The sequence below is a fragment of the Ranitomeya variabilis genome, chromosome 2, assembly GCF_051348905.1.
Source record: "Ranitomeya variabilis isolate aRanVar5 chromosome 2, aRanVar5.hap1, whole genome shotgun sequence".
Lineage (NCBI taxonomy): Eukaryota > Metazoa > Chordata > Amphibia > Anura > Dendrobatidae > Ranitomeya > Ranitomeya variabilis.
Genome location: NC_135233.1, coordinates 578,199,535 through 578,222,536, shown reverse-complemented (window position 1 = coordinate 578,222,536; position 23,002 = coordinate 578,199,535). Strand labels below are relative to the sequence as shown.

The following is a 23,002-nucleotide window of genomic DNA, read 5'->3' as shown; positions in this document are numbered from 1 at the left end:
ATAATAATTTTTCTTGCATGGTTACTCTCATGCAAAATGTCTATTTTATTGGGGGACTAATAATAAACAAATGCTATATATAGTATATTTATGAAAAGCTGCTAAGACGTGATATATAGGAATAAGATTAGTTTGTATTCGGTTGTGAATATTTGACTGGGATTTAATGGGAAAACTATTAATGTACGGGTTAGTTCTTTAGGGATACATGTAGCTATTATTGATGTAACCGTCTTACGAAGAGTTAAATCGATGTGAGGAATACTTTATATCTTGCCGTGGGCTATACGGTAGACATGACTTGTATAATCTCGCTGGATCAGTTCAACAAGATGTGCAACCGTGACGGCCATATTGTTGTACCTTAGGTCTTAGTATCTTCGGCCATATAAGCCGCAGTTGGCCGTAACACAAAACGGGTCTGGCGCATCCCGGTCATCATTTGTCCACTTTGTTTGAGTACCGAGACTTTTGTACGTTGACTTGGGCACGGGTCTAAATTAGATTAGGCTCCCCATTGCGCAACATAAATAGCCACATCCTATATCAAAGGGTGTAAAAAAAGGTAGCAGTACTTGGATAATGGTCATTACACAGCACTTTACTTCCTCCCCTCTTACAGAGCTATTCATCTTGGGAAGGGGTAGGCTCTGGTAGCATTTATTTTGTTATAGAGCTCTATACTCCTCTCATTCTGTGTGACCAAATGAGCTGGAGGCTCAGCAGGGGTGGAGCCACTTGCTCTTCAGGGGCGTTGCCTTTCTATTTAATTTAAAAGAAAGGATATGATTGGACAGAGCGAATGTCACATTTGCAGACTTTCAAAAAGGTCCCGTTTTTTTTGTGTGGTCATTTTAGTTTTTTTTTTTAATATCTTCAGAAATGATGGTGTTTAGCGTTCAACAGAATACATATATTTTTCATTAAGGTCATCACTAGCTGTAAACTTCTGATTAGTCTAGTCAGGGACTTTTGATGTAGGAAATCCACTTACTTTTCCAAGTCTTCTATTACAGATAGTACGTATATAATCCATGTAAAATTCCTCAGGACAAATTTCTATCATGTTCTTCCGCTGACAAATACCTACTTCACTAATGTACAGTTGCCTCAAATAGTGTTTTATTTTTATATGGTGTGTACAGGCCTTTCAGATTAATAGCTTATCTTTACTACGCAAACATGGAAAGTGTCAGACATCCCCAACAGTTGTTACGGACGTTTCTCTTAGATTTGACCGCACTGATAGAAATACATCAGCAAGGACTGATCATTGATTATTATTAAAGGGAATCTGTCACCATTTTTGTTGTAATCCGAAAGCAGCATGATGTAAGGGCTGAGACCCTGAGTCCAGCGATGTGTCACTTACTGGGGGTAGTTTTCACTGTGTTCTTTGCTGCATGACTAGCAGTTCTATTGACTTATGATAACTTTCTGCCTATGTGCAGTGTTCACAGAAAGCTGCCAATCAGTGGTGGGGGTGGGGTTATACACAGCAGGAGGACTACAGAGCATGAGACACCTAGTCCTATAGTGATAATCGCCTGCAGATAAAACAATGATTTTATAGAAACTACAACAAGCAGCCCAGTAAGTGACACATCACTAGAATCAAGGTCTCTGCCCCTATTATCATGCTGCTCTCAGATTACATAGTAAAAACCTGATGACAAATTCCCTTTAAGGGCTGTACTAGGAGGTCATACCCTGCTGATCATTACACTAATTTTATGATAGTAGATTTTCCATAAGATGAAATTGACTAATTAGAGGTTTTAGGGTTTCATCTGTTCTAATTTATCAGGAGCCTACAGTCCCCCCATACTCATTAGATTAAAGGTGCTGAAAATGAACGATTTCAGCCAAAATGATCACTCGGTGCGTAAAAACTTAAGGATAAGCGATTGTTTTTGCTATCTTATCACAGAGCTTCATAGTTTGAATTGAAGTTTTGTGTGATAGATATATATCTATATATATCTATCTATCTATCTATATATATAGTGCACATATAATACTTACCGTATATATTTTTGCTTAAGCTGAAAGTTGCAGAAGCGATCTTTCATTCAAAGGAAGAACATTCATCCATGAATGAGGTTTCATTCAGATTGCCTGATGCCCAGTCACTGGATTATTATTATTATTATTCATTTTTATACTTTGGATATGTAAGATCCATGTTTGACAATGGAACAGGTCATTAAAAGATCGTTTCATCAGTGAAATACTTTAATCTAATGTGTATGGAAGACTATAGAGAAAGTCCAGCTAACTATCCTAATGGTGTAGGGTACGATTCCCAACTCATCCCAATGACAAGGAGCAAGATTGGGCATGTTGATTTTCAATATGCCCAATCTTTTGATTCCGCAAGAGATGAAACCCTGCTAAAACAATGTTAATCTCTATTCAATAAAAGTATAAGGCGAGCATATATGTTCAGTATATGGGGAAGACAGCTGTCTATGGTATATGGGCAGCTTAAGTGGCAGACCCAAACTAAAACTCCCTAGGACAGGGACCACAGGATCCTCAGGAGGCGAATGTTACTTTATACACTTTTATTGTATGCAGAGTACGGGAATGCTCTGCACATACATGTGGGTCAGAGATGTTGGGTTACTTTTTGCATAAATACTGTTATATTTCACGTCACTCAGTCCGGCATTTATTAGACTTGATCATTTCCAGATCATCAAATATTCTGGATTATTGTACAGTCATTAAAATGTATATAACAGCATCCTGTAAAAGGAGAGACTCTGCAGAAGTCTCTCACATTTGTGCTGGAAGCAAATGTCAGTATTTCAAGTGTTTAGGAATTATACCGTAGTTCTGTTTAATCTTTGGGCATGATACAATTATATGTGTTTCCGTTTTCTGATGACAGCAAATCATTACTGTTTTTCTTAAAAAGTAACAACTTTTTTTTTTTTAATAATTACTTGATCACCCTTTGCAAAGGTATGAATCTTTATAATAAACTTTATTTTGCTTTCTTCTATCTTTAATACCAGGCTGTAAGTGCTGTTTACACTGCCTATTCCTTTCTGTATCAGCAGCTGATTTGAACTGATTAAATCAGCTGCTAAAACAGCATGGATTAGGCAGACAAAACAGCACTTTCAGCCTGATATTAAAGATAGAAGAAAGCAAAATAAAGTGATAGAGTTTATTACAAACATTCATAGCTTTATAAAGGCTGATCAATAATTAAATACAAAAGGTTTAGTTACTCCTTAAATATGGGAGTTTTTTATGTGTAATTGTTTATTGTGTGATGTGAACCTCTCATTAAGGCTGCAAATATAATTCTGCAATATACACGTAGGAATTTTTTAAGGTTGCGTTCACGAGTACTTACATGTGAATTTTGGAACAAATTCTGCTCCAAAATACACATAAAAAACCACTTCTAATAATCTATCAAACTTCTTATTGATTTCTGCACACCTATAGTGCACACGCTGATTGTTTTTTCACATAGAAAATAAGCAACATGTCAATTCTTGAAAATGTGATTTCTCGATGCACAGTAAAAAACTTAAATATTCGAAGTAAGCGTTGAATTTGACGTGGATTTTTCAGCCTTGAGCCACCTGACCTGACACCACCGGTCTGGCTGTCATTTACTTACTCGGCTTAGGTGTTATGAGAATGACCCTTTAGGGTATGTGCACACGCTGCGGATTTTGCTGCGGATCCGCAGCGGATTTGACGCTGCGGATCCACAGCAGTTTTCCCAAAGTTTACAGTACCATGTAAACCTATGGGAAAAAAAAAACGCTGTGCACATGCTGCGGAAAAATCCACGCGGAAACGCAGCGGATTATTTTCCGCAGCATGTCAATTCTTTGTGCGGATTCCGCAGCGGTTTTCAACCTGCACCAATAGGAAAGTGCAGTTGAAAAACCGCAGAGGAATCCGCAGTAGAAACCGCAAGAAAATCCACAGTGAAAACCGCAGTGGTTTTGCACTGCGGATTTTCCAAATCCGCTGCGGAAAAATCCGCAGCAGAATCCGCAACGTGTGCACATACCCTTAAGGGGATGTCCACTTTTTACTTGGACATTTTTTTTTAACTAAACGAATATATTAGGGGCTAAAAATAATGATTCCAAATGCATTTATTAAAAATGTTCACTCCACATCTCACTTCCATGTGGTCTGTTGTCATAAATACGTTCAGAACAAGGCCTGATAGGAGTTACAAATTTTTCCGCTCACTGACAGATTCTCAGTTAACTCGTTCAGAAAATAAACGTGTATATGTGCATGTATATACGTGTATATGGGAGCTATGGAAATTAAATATTGCACATTTTTAGCCAAATAAGTAAAAAGAAAAGTCCTTTAACCCCCTTCATGACCTTGGGATTTTCCGTTTTTCCGTGTTCGTTTTTCGCTCCCCTCCTTCCCAGAGCTTATTTTTTGCGGGATGAGTTGTACTTTTGAACGACTCTATTGGTTTTACCATGTCGTGTACTAGAAAACGGGAAAAAAATTCCAAGTGAGGCGAAATTGCAAAAAAAGTGCAGTCCCACACTTGTTTTTTGTTTGGCTTTTTTGCTAGGTTCACTAAATGCTAAAACTGACCTGCCATTATGATTCCCCAGGTCAGTACGAGTTCATAGACACCTAACATGACTAGGTTATTTCTCACCTAAGTGGTGAAAAACAATTCCAAACTTTGCTAAAAAAAAAAAAATTGCGCCATTTTCCGATACTCGTAGCGTCTCCATTTTTCATGATCTGGGGTCGGTCGAGGGCTTATTTGTTGCGCGCCAAGCTGGCATTTTTAATGATACCATTTTGGTGCAGATACGTTCTTTTGATCGCCCGTTATTGCATTTTAATGCAATGTCGCGGCGACCAAAAAAACATAATTCTGGCGTTTCAAATTTTTTTATTGCTACGCCATTTAGCGATCAGGTTAATGCTTTTTTTTTTTATTGATAGATCGGGCGATTCTGAACGCGGTGATACCAAATATGTGTAGGTTTGATTTTTTTTTTATTGATTTATTTATTTATTTTTTTTTAACATTTTTTTTTACTTTTTGTTTTTACTTTTGCCATGCTTCAGTAGCCTCCATGGGAAGCTAGAAGCTGGCACAACGCAATCGGCTCTGCTACATAGCAGCGATCATCAGATCGCTGCTATGCAGCAGAAATGCAGGTGTGCTGTGAGCGCCGACCACAGGGGGGCGCTCACAGCTATTCGGGATCAGTAACCATAGAGGTCTCAAGGACCTCTATGGTTACAATGTACAAGCATCCCGGACCTCCGATCATGTGACAGGGTCGGCGATGTGCTCATTTCCGGCCGCCTGCCCGGAAGCGCCGGTTAAATGCCGCTGTCTGCGTTTGACAGCGGCATTTAACTAGTTAATAGGCGCGGGCAGATCACGATTCTGCCCGCGCCTATTGCGGGCACATGTCAGCTGTTCAAAACAGCTGACATGTCCCGGCTTTGATGCGGGCTCACCGCCGGAGCCCGCATCAAAGCGGGGCTTCTGACCTCGGACGTACTATCCCGTCCGAGGTCAGAAAGGGGTTAACAAGTGTAAAAATTGCTTCCTTCCATGTATAAACATTAGACGGTAAAATATGCATTAGTAATCCTCCTGCAGACAGCTAGACTGACGTGAAGTCACGTTGTATCGAGTCTCTGTGTATTGTGTGAATTGGAGTTTTTTTTTATGGTTGACGTGTAATATATATATGGACATATAGTGCGAGCGCGCCACAATATCACGGGCTTCAACATATCTATGCACTAGTGTATTAACGTGACAAGAGCAGATTCTCCTCCATGTGTGCACACGTGTGCGTGCGTCCTGTCGTTTCCTGCCTTACAATATGTGTATTAGATCTGTGCAAAATTATCAGGAATAATCAATCTCTGCACTCAGGTAGTCACTAATGCCACCTCAACCGTATCATCACTTTGCCAAAAGTAGCAAGTAACGTGGACCATACACTAAAAAGGCCGTCACGTAACATAAAAACACACAAGTCGGTTCCAGATTGTCACATAATGTTTCTATTTGTGTCCTAATAACATCGCATTTTGAAATAAATCTGTTACAATGTTTCAGTGATGTTGTCATGCTCCGATCCTCTCGTTGTTTTCTTTCTTCCCTCCATCAGTGTCATAAAGCAGAGCATCTGCCTAATAAAAGAAGAGTTTTCATTGATTAGAATGTTTCTTAATTCTTAAAAAAAATGCAGAATAAAATGTTAAATTCGGGGTTCTAGATTTGTTTCTCAATCTGGAGTCTATGAATCTTCTCTACTAAATATTTAAAGAATAGCTAAACTTTTCATTTGTTTATTTCTTTTAGAATTTTGTCCGGCATGGAATGTTATGACACTTTGCAAACAACTTTACTAGGGGATTTGTCTCCATTCCTGTAAAAAAAAAAAATGCACGTAAGTGGCTTCCAAACTCCGGCTTTTCCTCACTCACCAGCTGTACTGATATCAGATCGTCCTCGTATGGAGTACAGATGATGGCAGTGATGGGTCAGCTCTAGGGATGAGCAAACCTGCTGGGATAAGGTGTTATCTGCATGCTTGTGTGCTAACAGAGTGTCTTCGGCGTGCTCGAATAATATGTTTGAGCCCCAGGCAAATCCTTGCATGTGTTGCGACTGTCAAACAACCAAGAGACATGCAGCCGCGGAGACTCGAACATATTTTTGGAGCACGCAGAAGACACTCGGTTAGCACATGAGCATGCTCATATAACATCTTATCTGAGTACTTTCACTCATCACTAGAGCTGACCCATCACTGCCATCATCTGTACTCCATATGAGGAAGATCTAATATCAGTGCAGTCCCTGTGTTCTCCTCTCAGTGTTTTGCTTATCAGCTTATCCCCAGAGTTAGTAAGACACAGGAGCTGACCCATCACTGCCATCATCTGTACTCCATATGAGCACGATCTAGTATCAGTGCAGTCCCTGTGTTCTCCTCTGAGTGTTTTGCTTATCAGCTTATCCCCAGAGTTAGTGAGACACAGGAGCTGACCCATCACTGCCATCATCTGTACTCCATATGAGGACGATCTGATATCAGTGAAGCTCCAGACTCTTCCTCTGAGCTTATCAGCTTATCCCCAGATTTAGTGAGACACAGGAGCTGACCCATCACTGCCATCATCTGTACTCCATATGAGGACGATCTAGTATCAGTGCAGTCCCTGTGTTCTCCCCTGAGTGTTTTGCTTATCAACTTATCCCCAAAGTTAGTGAGACACAGGAGCTGACCCATCACTGCCATCATCTGTACTCCATATGAGGACGATCTGATATCAGTGCAGCTCCTGTCTCCTCCTCTGAGCTTATCAGCTTATCCCCAGAGTTCAGAGTTAGTGAGACACAGGAGCTGACGCATCACTGCCATCATCTGTACTCCATAAGAGGATGATCTAATATCAGTGCAGCTCCAGACTCTTCCTCTGAGCTTATCAGCTTATTCCCAGAGTTAGTGAGACACAGGGGCTGACCCATCACTGCCATCATCTGTACTCCATATGAGGATGATCTAATATCAGTGCAGTCCCTGTGTTCTCCTCTGAGTGTTTTGCTTATCAACTTATCCCCACAGTTAGTGATACACAGGAGCTGACCCATCGCTGCCATCATCTGTACTCCATAAGAGGACAATATAGTATCAGTGCAGTCCCTGTGTTCTCCTCTGCGTGTTTTGCTTATCAGCTTATGCCCCAGAGTTAGTGAGACACAGGAGCTGACCCATCACTGCCATCATCTGTACTCCAAATGAGTTGAAGGCAGCAAATAGACTGGGAAAAAGATGAGGTTTGGAAGCCACTTCTTACATGCATTTTTTTCAGGAATGAAGGAAAATACTCAAATAAAGTGATTGGCAAAGTTTCATAACTTTCCATAATGGATACAATTATGAAAAAAGAAAAAATTTAGTTACTCTTTTAATAGATACAACTTAGTGTAAATTCTATATATCATGGAAGGGTATAGAGTTAATATGATTTGTTTTATTAAAGGGTTTCTCCCAGAATATATAAAGAGCAGTTTTAAAGTTGAACACTAGAGGCGCTATAATCATGGGGAACTATCATTGAATACAACCCTTAAGGGAGATATAATGGGGAATGCAGCTGCAGGACAAGGAAGATAATTATATTTTTTTAAAGAGGAACGGTCACTTGCCATTATTGTGTGCCACTGTTCTCTTTCCTGTATACAAATCTGTTCTTTTTAGTCAACTGAGGGTGGTCTACAAAAAGCTGCCCACAGAGTCGAGTTGATGACCCCACCGACTTGACCAACAAGGCTAGATTTATAGTCAGGAACGTCATGTCACTATTGTTAATAAAACACAAAGTGGAGACCCGTTGAGGTTTGGGCCCCTTAAACCTACGCAAGTGTTGTCCCCAATAATTGCGTTTCTCATCTGGAGTGATACACTGGAAAATAGAAATTTCATTTTCTACTAGAAGAATATGATAGATGAATGTCCATGGGACATAGACTGACATAATACATGTTGACGTCCCCCACACAAACCGAGCCCTGGGTGTAAATGGCTCGCCAAAGATGTCTGAGGATATTCTATGTAAAACGAACTGTGCATGAACTGTCAGCGTGACCTACATATCTGTTCATGTGTCAGTGAGTGACTTTTGCCTTGAAGCTAAGGTAGTGGTACTGTTTGAAAGTAAAAAATGTGTGTATAAATATATGTGTATGCACAAGTTCTATATGTGAAAAACACACAAAAAAGTGATGTCTGAATTAGGCTTAAAAATAACGTACAGCAGAGGTGTTAAACTGCATTCCTCGAGGGCCGCTGTCACGGGGATACAAGGAGGGCGAGAGCTAATAACCCGGGCCCCTGCAATTTCCCTCAGACTAGGGTAACCCTGTCTGACCCTCTACCTGAAGTTTACACTGAAGGTGTGCATGTTCAGGCCTCCACCCTCAGCCTGATTCAGCCCTAGACTGAACACCACCGCCCACCACCCAGTGAATGCAAAAGACCAATACCCACAATTATAACAAACAAGGATAAAGGAAAATATACACCACGCCGAAGTCAATCAGGAATACACCATAACGGTGCAGGGCAAAATAAATACAAATATAGGAAGGAGTAAATGAGACAAAGGAAAATACACCACCAGCAACGATTCTCCAACAACCAGCTCTCCACTCCGGACCGAGATAACTACGGATGAGACAGAAGCTATAATCGGCGACGCCCAAAGATCAGGAGAACCATTTAAAGGAAATGGGCATGGCCCAGCTTCCAATCCGAGGATCAGATAAATTAACCCCGGAGCAGCCAGACGAAAACTAGCCGACGCCAATGAGCAAACAGTGGTCAAACGCGGAATTACCGCTGTCTGTCAGACGACCTGGTCTGAACAGTGTCCGACATGACAGCCGCCAACAGGTCATGTTTTCAGGATTTCCTTGTATTGCACAGGTGATAATTTAATCACCTGCACAGAATGATTTCAGCACCTTGTGGAATGCTAAGGAAATTCTGAAAACATGACCTGTTGGCGGCCCTCGAGGAATGCAGTTTGACACCTCTGATGTACAGTATATAGTGGTAGGGCTTGAAGGTAAAAAATGTGTGTGTATTGTAATTGTACCAAAAATTTAAGTATTTCTCCCAGAAAATTATTACAATTACACATGTTTTGTTATACATATGTTTATTTTCTTTGTGTGAATTGGAACATCATAAAAAAAAACTGAGGAAAAAAGTCAAATTGGACATAATTTCACACAAAACCCCCAAAATGGGCAGATATTTGGTTGCACACCCTTTGGAATAAATAACTGCAATCAATCGCTTCCTATAACCATCCAGGGCTGCCACCAATAATTTCAGGGCCCCATACTGGCAAAATTTTTGGGCCCCCGTGAGACTCCATCCAGGCTTCACCCCAGTTCTGCCTCCACCCCTCGAACCTTCCACACTCCCACCACCCACTCTTGGAAAAGCTCCACTTCTGCACCACGTCCTCACCAATCACACATTAACGGTTCCTATCTAACACCAGATCACATACACAGCCAGCAGCTTTTGTTTTTGCCAATAGATTTTTTAAGCTGCCACCACGACAAGGTAGGCTCTTTTGGCATGTCCCTAATCTACTCTAACCTATTAAAAAGAGTATTGGGTATTTTAAGAAATGTTTAAGTATATTTTTCTTTAAGTGAATGTGTCACATACATTTTTTTTAAATGACCAATAATACCACATACAAGGGAGAAATACCGTCAAACCGTGACCAGACCACATATTATCACCACATAGTGACCAAATACTACAATACTGATCATTAATTTAAAAAAAACACAATGCTAAGTGCCATTATACATAAGAGCTCTGTATATAGTGTATAGGTAATACAGTAATCACCAGCAACATTATACACAGAAGCTCTGTATATAGTGTCAGTATACAGGTAATACAGTGATCACCAGTTACATTATATACAGGAGCTCTGTATACAGTGTCGGTGTACAGGTAATACAGTGATCACCAGTGACCTTATACACAGGAGCTCTGTATATAGTGTCAGTGTACAGATAATACAGTGATCACCAGCGACCTTATACACAGAAGCTCTGCATGTAGTGTATAGTGTACAGGTAATACAGTGATCACCAGTGACATTAAATAAAGGATCTCTGTGTATAGTATCAGTGTACAAATAATACAGTGATCACCAGTGACATTGTACACAGGAGCTCTGTATATAGTGTATAGTAATATAGTAATCACCAGCAACATAATACACAGGAGCTCTGCATATAGTGTCAGTGTACAAATAAAACAGTGATCACCAGTCAGATTAAATAAAGGAGCTCTGTATATAGTGTCAGTGTACAGGTAATACAGTGATCACCAGTGACATTATACACAGGAGCTCTGTATATAGTGTATAGGTAATACAGTGATCACCAGTGGCATTGTACACAGGAGCTCTGTATACAGTGTCAGTGTACATGTAATACAGTGATCACCAGTGACATTATACACAGGAGCTCTGTATATAGTGTACAGTAATACAGTAATCACCAGCAAAATTATTACATGTACACTGACACTATATGCAGAGCTCCTGTGTATAAAGTGGTCACCAGTGACATTATACCCAGGACCTCGGTATACAGTGTCAGTGTACATGTAATACAGTGATCACCAGTACATTATACACAAGAGCTCTGTATATTGTTTATAGTGTACAGGTAATATAATGATCACCACTGTCATTATACACAGGGGCTCTGTGTATAGTGTACAAGTAATACAGTGATCACCAGTGACATTTTACACAGGAGCGCTGTATATAATGTATAGTGTATAGTAATACATTAGTCACTAGTGACATTATACAGAGGAGCTTTGTATATAGTGTCATTGTACAGGTAATACAGTGATCACCTGTGACATTAAATAAAGGATCTCTGTATAGTATCAGTGTACAAATAATACAGTGATCACCAGTCACATTGTACACAGGAGCTCTGTATATAGTGTATAGTAATATAATAATCACCAGCAACATAATACACAGGAGCTCTGTATATAGTGTGAGTGTACAAATAAAACGATGATCACCAGTGACATTAAATAAAGGAGCTCTGTATATAGTGTCAGTGTACATGTAATACAGTGATCACCAGTGACATTATACACAGGAGCTCTGTATATTGTTTATAGTGTACAGGTAATACAATAATCACCACTGTCATTATACACAGGAGCTCTGTATATAGTGTACAGTAATACAGTAATAACCAGCAAAATTATTACATGTACACTGACACTATATGCAGAGCTCCTGTGTAAAAAGTGGTCACCAGTGACATTATACCCAGGACCTCGGTATACAGTGTCAGTGTACATGTAATGTAGTGATCACCAGTGACATTATACTCAAGAGCTCTGTATATTGTTTATAGTGTACAGGTAATATAATGATCACCACTGTCATACACAAGAGCTCTGTGCATAGTGTACAGGTAATACAGTGATCACCAGTGACATTATACACAGGAGCTCTGTATATAGTGTATAGTGTACAGTAATACATTAATCACTAGTGACATTATACAGAGGAACTTTGTATATAGTGTCAATGTACAGGTAATACAGTGATCACCTGTGACATTAAATACAGGAGCTCTGTATGAACGAACAAAATTTATTGGTTATTTTAAATTTTTGTGGAAATTCAAAAACTGAAAAGTGGGGCGGGCAATATTTTTCAGCCCCTTTACTTTCAGTGCAGCAAACTCACTCCAGAAGTTCATTGTGGATCTCTGAATGATCGAATGTTGTCCTAAATGCCTAATGATGATAAATATAATCCACCTGTGTATAATCAAGTCTCCGTATAAGTGCACCTGCTCTGTGATAGTCTCAGGGTTCTGTTTGAAGCACAGAGAGCATCATGAAGACCAAGGAACACAACAGGCAGGTCCGTGATACTGTTGTGGAGAAGTTTAAAGCCTGATTTGAATACAAAATGATTTCCAAAACTTTAAACATCCCAAGGAGCACTGTGCAAGCGATCATATTGAAATGGAAGGAGTATCATACCACTGCAAATCTACCAAGACACGGCCGTCCCTCTAAACTTTCATCTCAAAGGAAAAGACTGATCAGAGATGCAGCCAAGAGGCCCATGATCACTCTGGATGAACTGCAGAGATCTACAGCTGAGGTGGGACAGTCTGTCCATAGGACAACAATCAGTCGTACACTGCACAAATCTGGCCTTTATGGAAGAGTGGCAAGAAGAAAGCCATTTCTCAAAGATATCCTTAAAAAGTGTTGTTTAAAGTTTGCAACAAGCCACCTGGGAGACACACCAAACGTGGAAGAAGGTGCTCTGGTCAGATGAAACCAAAATCGAACTTTTTGGCAACAATGCCAAACGATATGTTTGGCGTAAAGGCAACACAGCTCATCACCCTGAACATACCATCCCCACTGTTAAACGTGGTGGTAGCATCATGGTTTGGGCCTGCTTTTCTTCAGCAGAGACAGGGAAGATGGTTAAAATTGATGGGAAGATGGATGGAGCCAAATACAGGACCATTCTTGAAGAAAACCTGTTTGAGTCTGCAAAAGACCTGAGACTGGGACGGAGATTTGTCTTCCAACAAGACAATGATCCCAAACATATAGCAAAATCTACAATGGAATGGTTCACAAATAAACGTATCCAGGTGTTAGAATGGCCAAGTCAAAGTCCAGACCTCAATCCAATCAAGAATCTGTGGAAAGAGCTGAAAACTGCTGTTCACAAACAATCTCCATCAACCTCACTGAGCTCGAGCTGTTTGCCAAGGAAGAATGGGCAAGAATTTCAGTCTCTCGATGTACAAAACTGATAGAGTCATACCCCAAGTGACTTGCAGCTGTAATCGCAGCAAAAGGTGGCACAACAAAGTATTGTTAACCCCTTGACGACCGCCGATACGCCTTTTAACATCAGCAGTTAAGGGTACTTAAACCACAGCGCCGTTAATTAACGGCGCTGTGGAAAAAGTGAATAGCGCCCCCCAGAGTCAGATTTTCTCTGGGGTCTCGGTTACCGGGGGTAGCCGAGACCCCAGAGAACATGATTCGGGGTTTTTTTACCGACCCCTGGGTTGCAATCGCCGGTAATTAAGCGTTTACCGGCGGTCGCCAAAAAAAAAACACGATTTCCCATTTAATTTCTCTGTCCTCCGATGTGATCGCACATCAGAGGACAGAGAAATAGGGTCCCCGATCGCCCCCCGATACCTGTCTCCCCCGTTGCTCCTCGTGGCTCCCGATGGGCGCCGCCATCTTGTTCCGGCCGGCACCCGGAAGATCTTTGGGGTTTTTACCGACCCCTGTTTTGCGATCGCTGGTAATTAACTGTTTACCGGCGACCGCAAAAAAAAAAAGCGATGTGTAAGTATCTGTCCTCTGATGTGATCGCACATCAGAGAACAGAGAAATACTGGGATTCGGGGACCCTGTTATACTTACCGGTGTCCCTGGGTCCTCCTGTGTCCCCTCCTGGCCGCCGGCTTCTTCCTTCGGTAAGAAAATGGCAGGCGCATGCGCAGTGCGCCCGCCATGATCTGCTGGCCGGCAGCTAGAGGAGTTGGGGCTAAAATTAGGGTTAGGGTTGGGGCTAAAGTTAGGGTTAGGGTTGGGGCTAAATTTTGGGTTAGGGTTGGGGCTAAAGTTAGGGTTAGGGTTGGGGCTAAATTTAGGGTTAGGGTTGGGGCTAAATTTAGGGTTGGGGCTAAATTTAGGGTTAGGGTTGGGGCTAAAGTTAGGGCTAGGGTTAGGGTTGGGGCTAAATTTAGGGTTAGGGTTGGGGCTAAAGTTAGGGTTAGGGTTGGGGCTAAAGTTAGGGCTAGGGTTGGGGCTAAATTTATGACTAGGGTTGCGGCTAAAGTTAGGGTTAGAGTTCGGATTAGGGTTTGGATTAGGGTTGGCATTAGGTTACGTTTGGGATTAGGGTTAGGTTTGGTATTAGGGTTAAGGTTAGGGTTGGGATTAAGGTTAGGGGTGTATTGGGATTAGGGTTAGGTTTGAGGTTAGGGTTGAGATTAGGATTAGGGGTGTGTTGGATTTAGGATTCTGATTAGAGTTATGGTTGTTTTGGGGTTAGGGTTGTTATTATCGTTAGGGTTGTGATTAGGATTATGGATCGGGTTGGGATTAGGGTTAGGGGTGTGTTGGCGTTAGGGTTGGAGTTAGAATTGTGGGGTTTCCACTGTTTAGGTACATCAGGGGGTCTCTAAACGCCACAGCCAATTTTGCGCTCAAAAAGTCAAAATGGTGCTCCCTCCCTTCTGAGCTCTGCCGTGCGCCCAAACAGTGGTTTACCCCCACATATGGGGCATCAGCGTACTCGGGATAAATTGGACAACTTTTGGGGTCCAATTTCTCCTGTTACCCTTGTAAAAATAAACACTTGGGGGCTAAAAAAGTCTTTTTTGTGGAAAAAAAAATATTTTTTTATTTTCACGACTCTGCATTATAAACTTCTGTGAAGCACTTGGGCATTCAAAGTTCTCACAACACATCTAGATAAGTTCCTTGGGGGGTCTAGTTTCCAAAATGGGGTCACTTGTGGGGGGTTTCTACTGTTTAGGTACATCAGGGGCTCTGCAAACGCAACATAACACCCGCAGACCATTCTATCAAAGTCTGCATTCCAAAACGGCGCTCTTTCACTTCCGAGCTCTGCCATGCGCCAAAACAGTGGTTTACCCCCACATATGGGGTATCCGCCTACTCAGCATAAATTGCACAATAAAATTGGGGGTCCAATTTCTCCTGTTACCCTTGTGAAAGTAAAAATTTGGGGGTGAAAAGATCATTTTTGTGGAAAAAATATGATTTTTATTTTCATGGCTCTACATTATAAACTTCTGTGAAGCAGTTGGGGGGTCATAGTGCTCACCACACATCTAGATAAGCTCTTTGGGGGGTCTAGTTTCCAAAATGGGGTCACTTGTGGGGGGTTTCTACTGTTTAGGCACATCAGGGGCTCTCCAAGCGCGACATGGTGTCCGATCTCAATTCCAGCCAATTCTACATTGAAAAAGTAAAACGGCACTCCTTCTCTTCCAAGCTCTGCGGTGTGCCCAAACAGTGGTTTACCCCCACATATGGAGTATTGACGTAGGAGAAATTGCACAACAACTTTTGTGGTCTAATTTCTCCTGTTACCCTTGTGATACTAAGAATTTGTGGGCGAAAAGATCATTTTTGTGCAAACAAATGCGATTTTTTATTTTCACAGCTCTACTTTATAAACTTCTGTGAAGCACTTGGGGGCTCAAAGTACTCACCACACATCTAGATAAGTTCCTTAAGGGGTCTAGTTTCCAAAATGGGGTCACTTATGCAGCGTTTCCACTGTTTAGGCACATCAGGGGCTCTCTAAATGTGACATGGCATCCGATCTCAATTCCAGCAAATTCTGCATTGAAAAAGTCAAACGGCGCTCCTTCTCTTCCAAGCTCTGCGGTGCGCCCAAACAGTGGTTTACCCCTACATATGGGGTATTGGCGTATTCAGGAGAAATTGCACAACAAAATTTATGGTTAAATTTCTGTTTTTACACTTGAGAAAATAAAAAAAAATGTTTCTGAAGTAAAATGTTTGCACAAAAAAGTTAAATGTTCATTTTTTCCTTCCACATTGTTTCAGTTCCTGTGAAGCACGTAAAGGGTTAATAAACTTCTTGAATGTGGTTTTGAGCACCTTGAGGGGTGCAGTTTTTAGAATGGTGTCACACTTGGTTATTTTCTCTCATATAGACCCCTCAAAATGACTTCAAATGTGATGTGGTCCCTAAAATAAAATGGTGTTGTAAAAATGAGAAATTACTGGTCAACTTTTAACCCTTATAACTCCCTAACAAAAAAAATTTTGTTTCCAAAATTGTGCTGATGTAAAGTAGACATGTGGGAAATGTTATTTATTAGCTATTTTTTGTGACATATCTCTCTGATTTAAGGGAATAAAAATACAAAGTTTGAAAATTGCAAAATCTTAAAATTTTTTGCCATATTTCCGTTTTTTTCATAAATAATCGCAAGTAATATCGAAGAAATGTTACCACTAACATGAAGAACAATATGTCACGAAAAAACAATCTCAGAATCAGCAGGATCTGTTAAAGCGTTCCAGAGTTATAACCTCAAAGTGACAGTGGTCAGAATTGTAAAAATTGGCTCGGTCATTAAGTACCAAATTGGCTCTGTCACTAAAGGGTTAAAGGGGCCGAATAATATTGCACGCCCCATTTTTCAGTTTTTGAATTTCCACAAAAATTTAAAATAACCAATAAATTTCATTCAACTTCACAATTGTGTTCCACTTGTTGTTGATTCTTCACCAAAAATTTACATTTGGTATCTTTATGTTTGAAGCATGATATGTGGGAAAAGGTTGAAAAGTTCCAGGGGGCCGAATACTTTCTCAAGGCACTGTATATAGTGTCCGTGTACAGATAATACCGAGATCACCACTGACAATCTGCAAATAAAACAGATATTTACAGAGAGAGAAACTGACGTGTTATAGATTTCAGAATCTCATCACAGTGAGAAAAAAGCCAGTGGGCTGAGATCACATCCACCAAATGCTCACCAGGGTAACTTACCTAATATGTAAGGGGTAGATGATTATCGGGGGAGGTAAGGATCGGGCACGTCTACCATCAGATTGTTGATCCTTTCATAGTCTAAGGGTACCGTCACACAGTGGCATTTTGATCGCTACGACGGCACGATTCGTGACGTTGCAGCGATATAGTTACGATCTCGCAGTGTCTGACACGCTACTGCGATCAGGGACCCTGCTGAGAATCGTACATCGTAGCAGATCGTTTGAAACTTTCTTTCGTCGCTGGATCTCCCGCTGTCATCGCTGGATCGTTGTGTGTGACAGCGATCCAGTGATGCGTTCGCTGGTAACCAGGGTAAACATCGGGTAACTAAGCGCAGGGCCGCGCTTAGTAACCCGATGTTTACCGTGGTTACCAGCGTAAAAGTAAAAAAAAACAAACCGTACATGCTCACCATCTGATGTCCGTCAGGTCCCTCGCCGTCCGCTTCCCGCTCTGACTGTCTGCCGGCCGGAAAGTGAGAGCAGATCACAGCGGTGACGTCGCCGCTGCGCTCTGCTCTCACTGTACGGCCGGATCTCAGTCAGAGCAGGAAGCAGACGGCAAGGGACCTGACGGACATCAGATGGTGAGTATGTACTGTTTGTTTTTTTTTACTTTTACGCTGGTAACCACGGTAAACATCGGGTTACTAAGCGCGGCCCTGCGCTTAGTAACCCGATGTTTACCCTGGTTACCCGGGGACTTCGGCATCGCTCCAGCGCCGTGATTGCAACGTGTGACCGCAGTCTACGACGCTGGAGCGATACTCATACGACGCTGCGACGTCACGAATCGTGCCGTCGTAGCGATGTAAATGGTACTGTGTGACGGTACCCTAAGGGTATGTGCACGCGATCCGGAGTTGCTGCAGGTTTCACACTGCGTACTTACGCAGTGTCACACCCTTAGCGTCCAGATGTTACAGCATAGTGGATGGGAAATCCCATGTCCACTATGCATCCACAGAGTCCTGAGGAGACGGACATGCAGAACATCTCTCCAGACCGCAGCATGCCAATTTCTCTTGCAGAGATGCGAGTCACCAATAGAAATGTACTGGATGCGGTGACTCCACAGAGTTCAGTGAACACAGATGATTCACCTGCGTTCAGTAGCCGACAGCGCTTTGTACGTAGCAGACATGTGCTGCTGCTTACGGATCGTGGGCACCCAGCCTAAGAGATAGGCCACCGCCAGAGATGTCTGACAGCGGCGCTATCATATCATAGAGAACACAGAAAACCTTGGTGTCTGGCCGAGATGCCTTGTTGTTTATAAATCATCTTGTATCCCTTTATACCTCCTCCAGGTTATGGGGAGGACGCTGCTCGGAAGATAACTCATCTCTACACCTCAAGTCCATATGTCACACCTCCCATAATCGTCATTCTATCCTTGTGACATCGGTTGCTTGAAAGGAAACCTTGCATCTGCACATTACTCTTCTCTACAGTCTTCTGTCCTTCCAAGAATTTCCAGTGTTCTCCGCCACATGCGTCTAATCACACTAGGAACACCACCTACTCAGAAGACACTTGACCCCTATAGGACAGAAGACTGCGGAGAAAAAAAGAGAACAGCAATGTGAGATTTCCTCTCGAGGTACCCCCATATATAGTTTACACCTCTATACAGTACCCCCACATATAGCCTGCACCTCCATATGGTACCCCCACATATAGCCAGCAACCCCATATGTACCCCCACATAAAGCCAGCAACCCCATATGTACCCCCACATATAGCCTGCACCTCCATATGGTACCCCCACATATAGCCAGCACCCCATATGTACCCCCACCTACAGCCCCATGTGTACCTCCACATATACCCCAATCTATATCATGCAAGCCCATATGTACCCCCACATACAGCTTTATAGCTGCCAACAGGCCAAGATTGAGTGGGACTGTCCAAAATCTAATCACAGCTTCTCTACTCACCACTATTCAACACTCAGTAGATCCCGTCTCCGGGAGCATCATACATTCAATTATATATTTTATTTATTAATATTTGCTACTTCCTGTGATCAGGACTCCCCAGGGCTCTACCAATGAGTCACAGCTTATAATGATCTAGGTCTAGAGCAGGGGGTCTCAAACTCGGCTGGGTATATGGGCCGCATATAGAAAAAATTTGAAGTTGGGGGGGGGCCACATTCTTTCAAGGATAAAGTGACATTTTTAGTGATTAATACCATTTTTTTCTATACACCTGTTGAACATTTTTGCCATGTTTCTTTCTGTTTTTTTTTTTAGAGCTTGGGTCGTTATGGATGTGGTGATAACAAATGTGCACTCATATTGAAGTTATGTTCCTAGGTTTGAGAGGAGAAAAATAGAAAAAAAAAAGTGAAACAAAAAATGAGGTCAATTCTGTACTAATATCCCTATCCTGGTGTATATATACCGTATATACTCGAGTATAAGCCGACCCGAGTATAAGCAGAGACCCCTAATTTTGCCACAGAAAACTTAATGACTCGAGTATAAGCCTAGGGTGGGAAATGCAGCAGCTACTGATAAATTTCAAAAATAAAAATAGATACCAATAAAAGTAAAATTAATTGAGATATCAGTAGGTTAAGTGTTTTTGAATATCCATATTGAATCAGGAGCCCCATATAATGCTCCATAAAGTTTGTGATGGGCCCCAAAAGATGCTCCATATTAAAATATGCCCCATATAATGCGGCACAAAGGTTAATCATTGCCCCATATAAGATGCTCCATAGAAACATGTGCCCCATACAATGCTGCATAAAGGTTGATGACCCCATAAAATGCTCCATAGATTATGCCCCATATGCTGTTGCTGCGATTAAAATAAAAAAATCACATACTCACCTCTCGTCGCTCAGTCACCCGGCACTTGCGATATTCACCTTCCCCGTTCCACTGCTGCGTGCCACCGTGTCTTCCGGCTCTCTGACTGTTCAGGCAGAGGACGGCGCGCACTAACTACGTCATCGCGCCCTCTGACCTGAACAGTCATAGGCAGAGGACATGGAAGGCAGAGCGGCACCCGGCGGTGGAACAGGGTCAGGTGAATATCGCGCTATGCTCACCCTCCCCTGATATACTCACCTTCTCCCAGCGCGGTCCCTGGCAGCTTCTCACTGCCAGATGGTCTCCGGGAGCCGGCAGCTTCTTCCTATGTTCAGCAGTCACGTACCGCTCATTAAAGTAATGAATATGCGTCCAATGTAACCACTGAACACAGGAAGAGCTGCCGGCGCCCGGAGACCATCGGACATGCAGGGACCACGCCAGGACCAGGTGAGTATGTGACAGCCGCCGTTCCCCCTCCCCCGCCGACCCCCTGGGACAATGACTCGAGTATAAGCCGAGAGGGGCACTTTCAACCTAAAAAAATGGGCTGAAAATCTCGGCTTTTCTTCTCGAGTATATACAGTATGTCTCCAATCCAGGTATACATGGTCCCCATCCTGGTCTGCATGGCTTCTCATCCCTATTCTGGTCTGCATGGTCTCCTCATCCCTATCCTGGACTGCATGGCTTCTCATCCTTATCCTGGTATGCATGGTCCCCTCATCCCCATCCTGGTATGCATTGTCCCCTCATCCCCATTCTGGTATGCATGGTCCCCTCATTCCCATCCTGGTATGCATGGTCCCCTCATCCCTATCCTGGTCTGCATGGCTTCTCATCCTGATCCTGGAAGGCATGGTCCCCTCATCCCCATCCTGGTATGTATGGTCCCCTCATCCCCATCCTGGTATGTATGGTCCCCTCATCCCCATCCTGGTCTGCATGGCTTCTCATTCTTATTCTGGACTGCATGGCTTCTCATCCTTATCCTGGTATGCATGGTCCCCTCATCCCCATCCTGGTATGCATTGTCCCCTCATCCCCATTCTGGTATGCATGGTCCCCTCATTCCCATCCTGGTATGCATGGTCCCCTCATCCCTATCCTGGTCTGCATGGCTTCTCATCCTGATCCTGGAAGGCATGGTCCCCTCATCCCCATCCTGGAATGCATGGCCCCCTCATCCCCATCCTGGTCTGCATAGCCTCTTCATTCCCATTCTGGTATGCATGGTCCCCTCATCCCCATCCTGATATGCATTGTCCCCTCATCCCCCATCATGATATGCATGGCCTCCTCATCCCTATCCTGGTATACATGGCCCCCTCATCCCTATCCTGGTCTGCATGGCCTCCTCATCCCCATCCTGGTCTGCATGGCCCCCTCATCCCTATCCTAGTCTGCATGGCCCCCTCATCCCCATCCTGGTCTGCATGGCCTCCTCATCCCCATCCTGGTATGCTTGGCCTCCTCATCCCCATCCTGGACTGCATGGCCTCCTCATCCCCATCCTGGTCTGCATGGCCCCCTCATCCCTATCCTGGTCTGCATGGCCGCCTCATCCCTATCCTGGTCTGTATGGCCTCCTCATCCCTATCCTGGTATGCATGTTCCCCTCATCCCCATCCTGGTCTGCATGGCCTCCTCATCCCCATCCTGGTCTGCATGGCCTCCTCATCCCCATCCTGGTATGCTTGGCCTCCTCATCCCTATCCTGGTCTGCATGGCCTCCTCATCCCCATCCTGGTCTGCATGGCCCCCTCATCCCTATCCTGGTCTGCATGGCCCCCTCATCCCTATCCTGGTCTGCATGGCTCCTCATCCCCATTCTGGTCTGCATGGCTCCTCATCCCCATCCTGGTCTGCATGACCCCCTCATCGCTATTCTGGTCTGCATGGGCCTCCTCATCCCCATCCTGGTCTGCATGGCCCACTCATCCCTATCCTGGTCTGCATGGCCTCCTCATCGCCATCCTGGTCTGCATGGCTCCTCATCCCCATTATGATATGCATGGTATCCTCATCCCCTTCCTGGTATGCTTGGCCTCCTCATCCCCATCCTGGTATGCATGGCCTCCTCATCCCCATCCTGGTCTGCATGGCCTCCTCATCCCCATCCTGGTCTGCATGGCCTCCTCATCCCCATCCTGGTCTGCATGGCCCACTCATCCCCATCCTGGTCTGCATGGCCTCCTCATCCCCATCCTGGTCTGCATGGCCTCCTCATCCCCATCCTGGTATGCTTGGCCTCCTCATCCCTATCCTGGTCTGCATGGCCTCCTCATCCCCATCCTGGTCTGCATGGCTCCTCATCCCCATTATGATATGCATGGTCTCCTCATCCCCTTCCTGGTATGCTTGGCCTCCTCATCCCCATCCTGGTATGCATGGCCTCCTCATCCCCATCCTGGTCTGCATGGCCTCCTCATCCCCATCCTGGTCTGCATGGCCTCCTCATCCCCATCCTGGTCTGCATGGCCCACTCATCCCCATCCTGGTCTGCATGGCCTCCTCATCCCCATCCTGGTCTGCATGGCCTCCTCATCCCCATCCTGGTCTGCATGGCCTCCTCATCCCCATCCTGGTCTGCATGGCCTCCTCATCCCCATTCTGGTATGCTTGGCCTCCTCATCCCCATCCTGGACTGCATGGCCTCCTCATCCCCATCCTGATCTGCATGGCCCCCTCATCCCTATCCTGGTCTGCATGGCCCCCTCATCCCTATCCTGGTCTGTATGGCCTCCTCATCCCCATCCTGGTATGCATGTTCCCCTCATCCCCATCCTGGTCTGCATGGCCTCCTCATCCCCATCCTGGTCTGCATGGCCTCCTCATCCCCATCCTGGTCTGCATGGCCTCCTCATCCCCATCCTGGTCTGCATGGCCCCCTCATCCCTATCCTGGTCTGCATGGCTCCTCATCCCCATTCTGGTCTGCATGGCTCCTCATCCCCATCCTGGTCTGCATGACCCC

At 43.7% G+C, this 23,002-nt stretch overlaps 2 long non-coding RNA genes across 3 annotated transcripts in view; one reads left to right on the top strand and one right to left on the bottom strand.

Annotated features, from left to right (window-relative positions):
* Nucleotides 1-23,002, top strand: part of LOC143807113 (uncharacterized) — a 135,296-nt gene that overhangs the window by 62,631 nt on the left and 49,663 nt on the right. The gene's annotated exons all lie outside the window — the stretch shown is intronic.
* Nucleotides 6,029-23,002, bottom strand: part of LOC143807114 (uncharacterized) — a 56,832-nt gene continuing 39,858 nt past the window's right edge. For both annotated transcript variants that reach the window (XR_013221649.1, XR_013221648.1), the window contains exon 2: nucleotides 6,029-6,180. This is a non-coding gene — a long non-coding RNA (uncharacterized LOC143807114). The remainder of the gene's footprint in view (nucleotides 6,181-23,002) is intronic.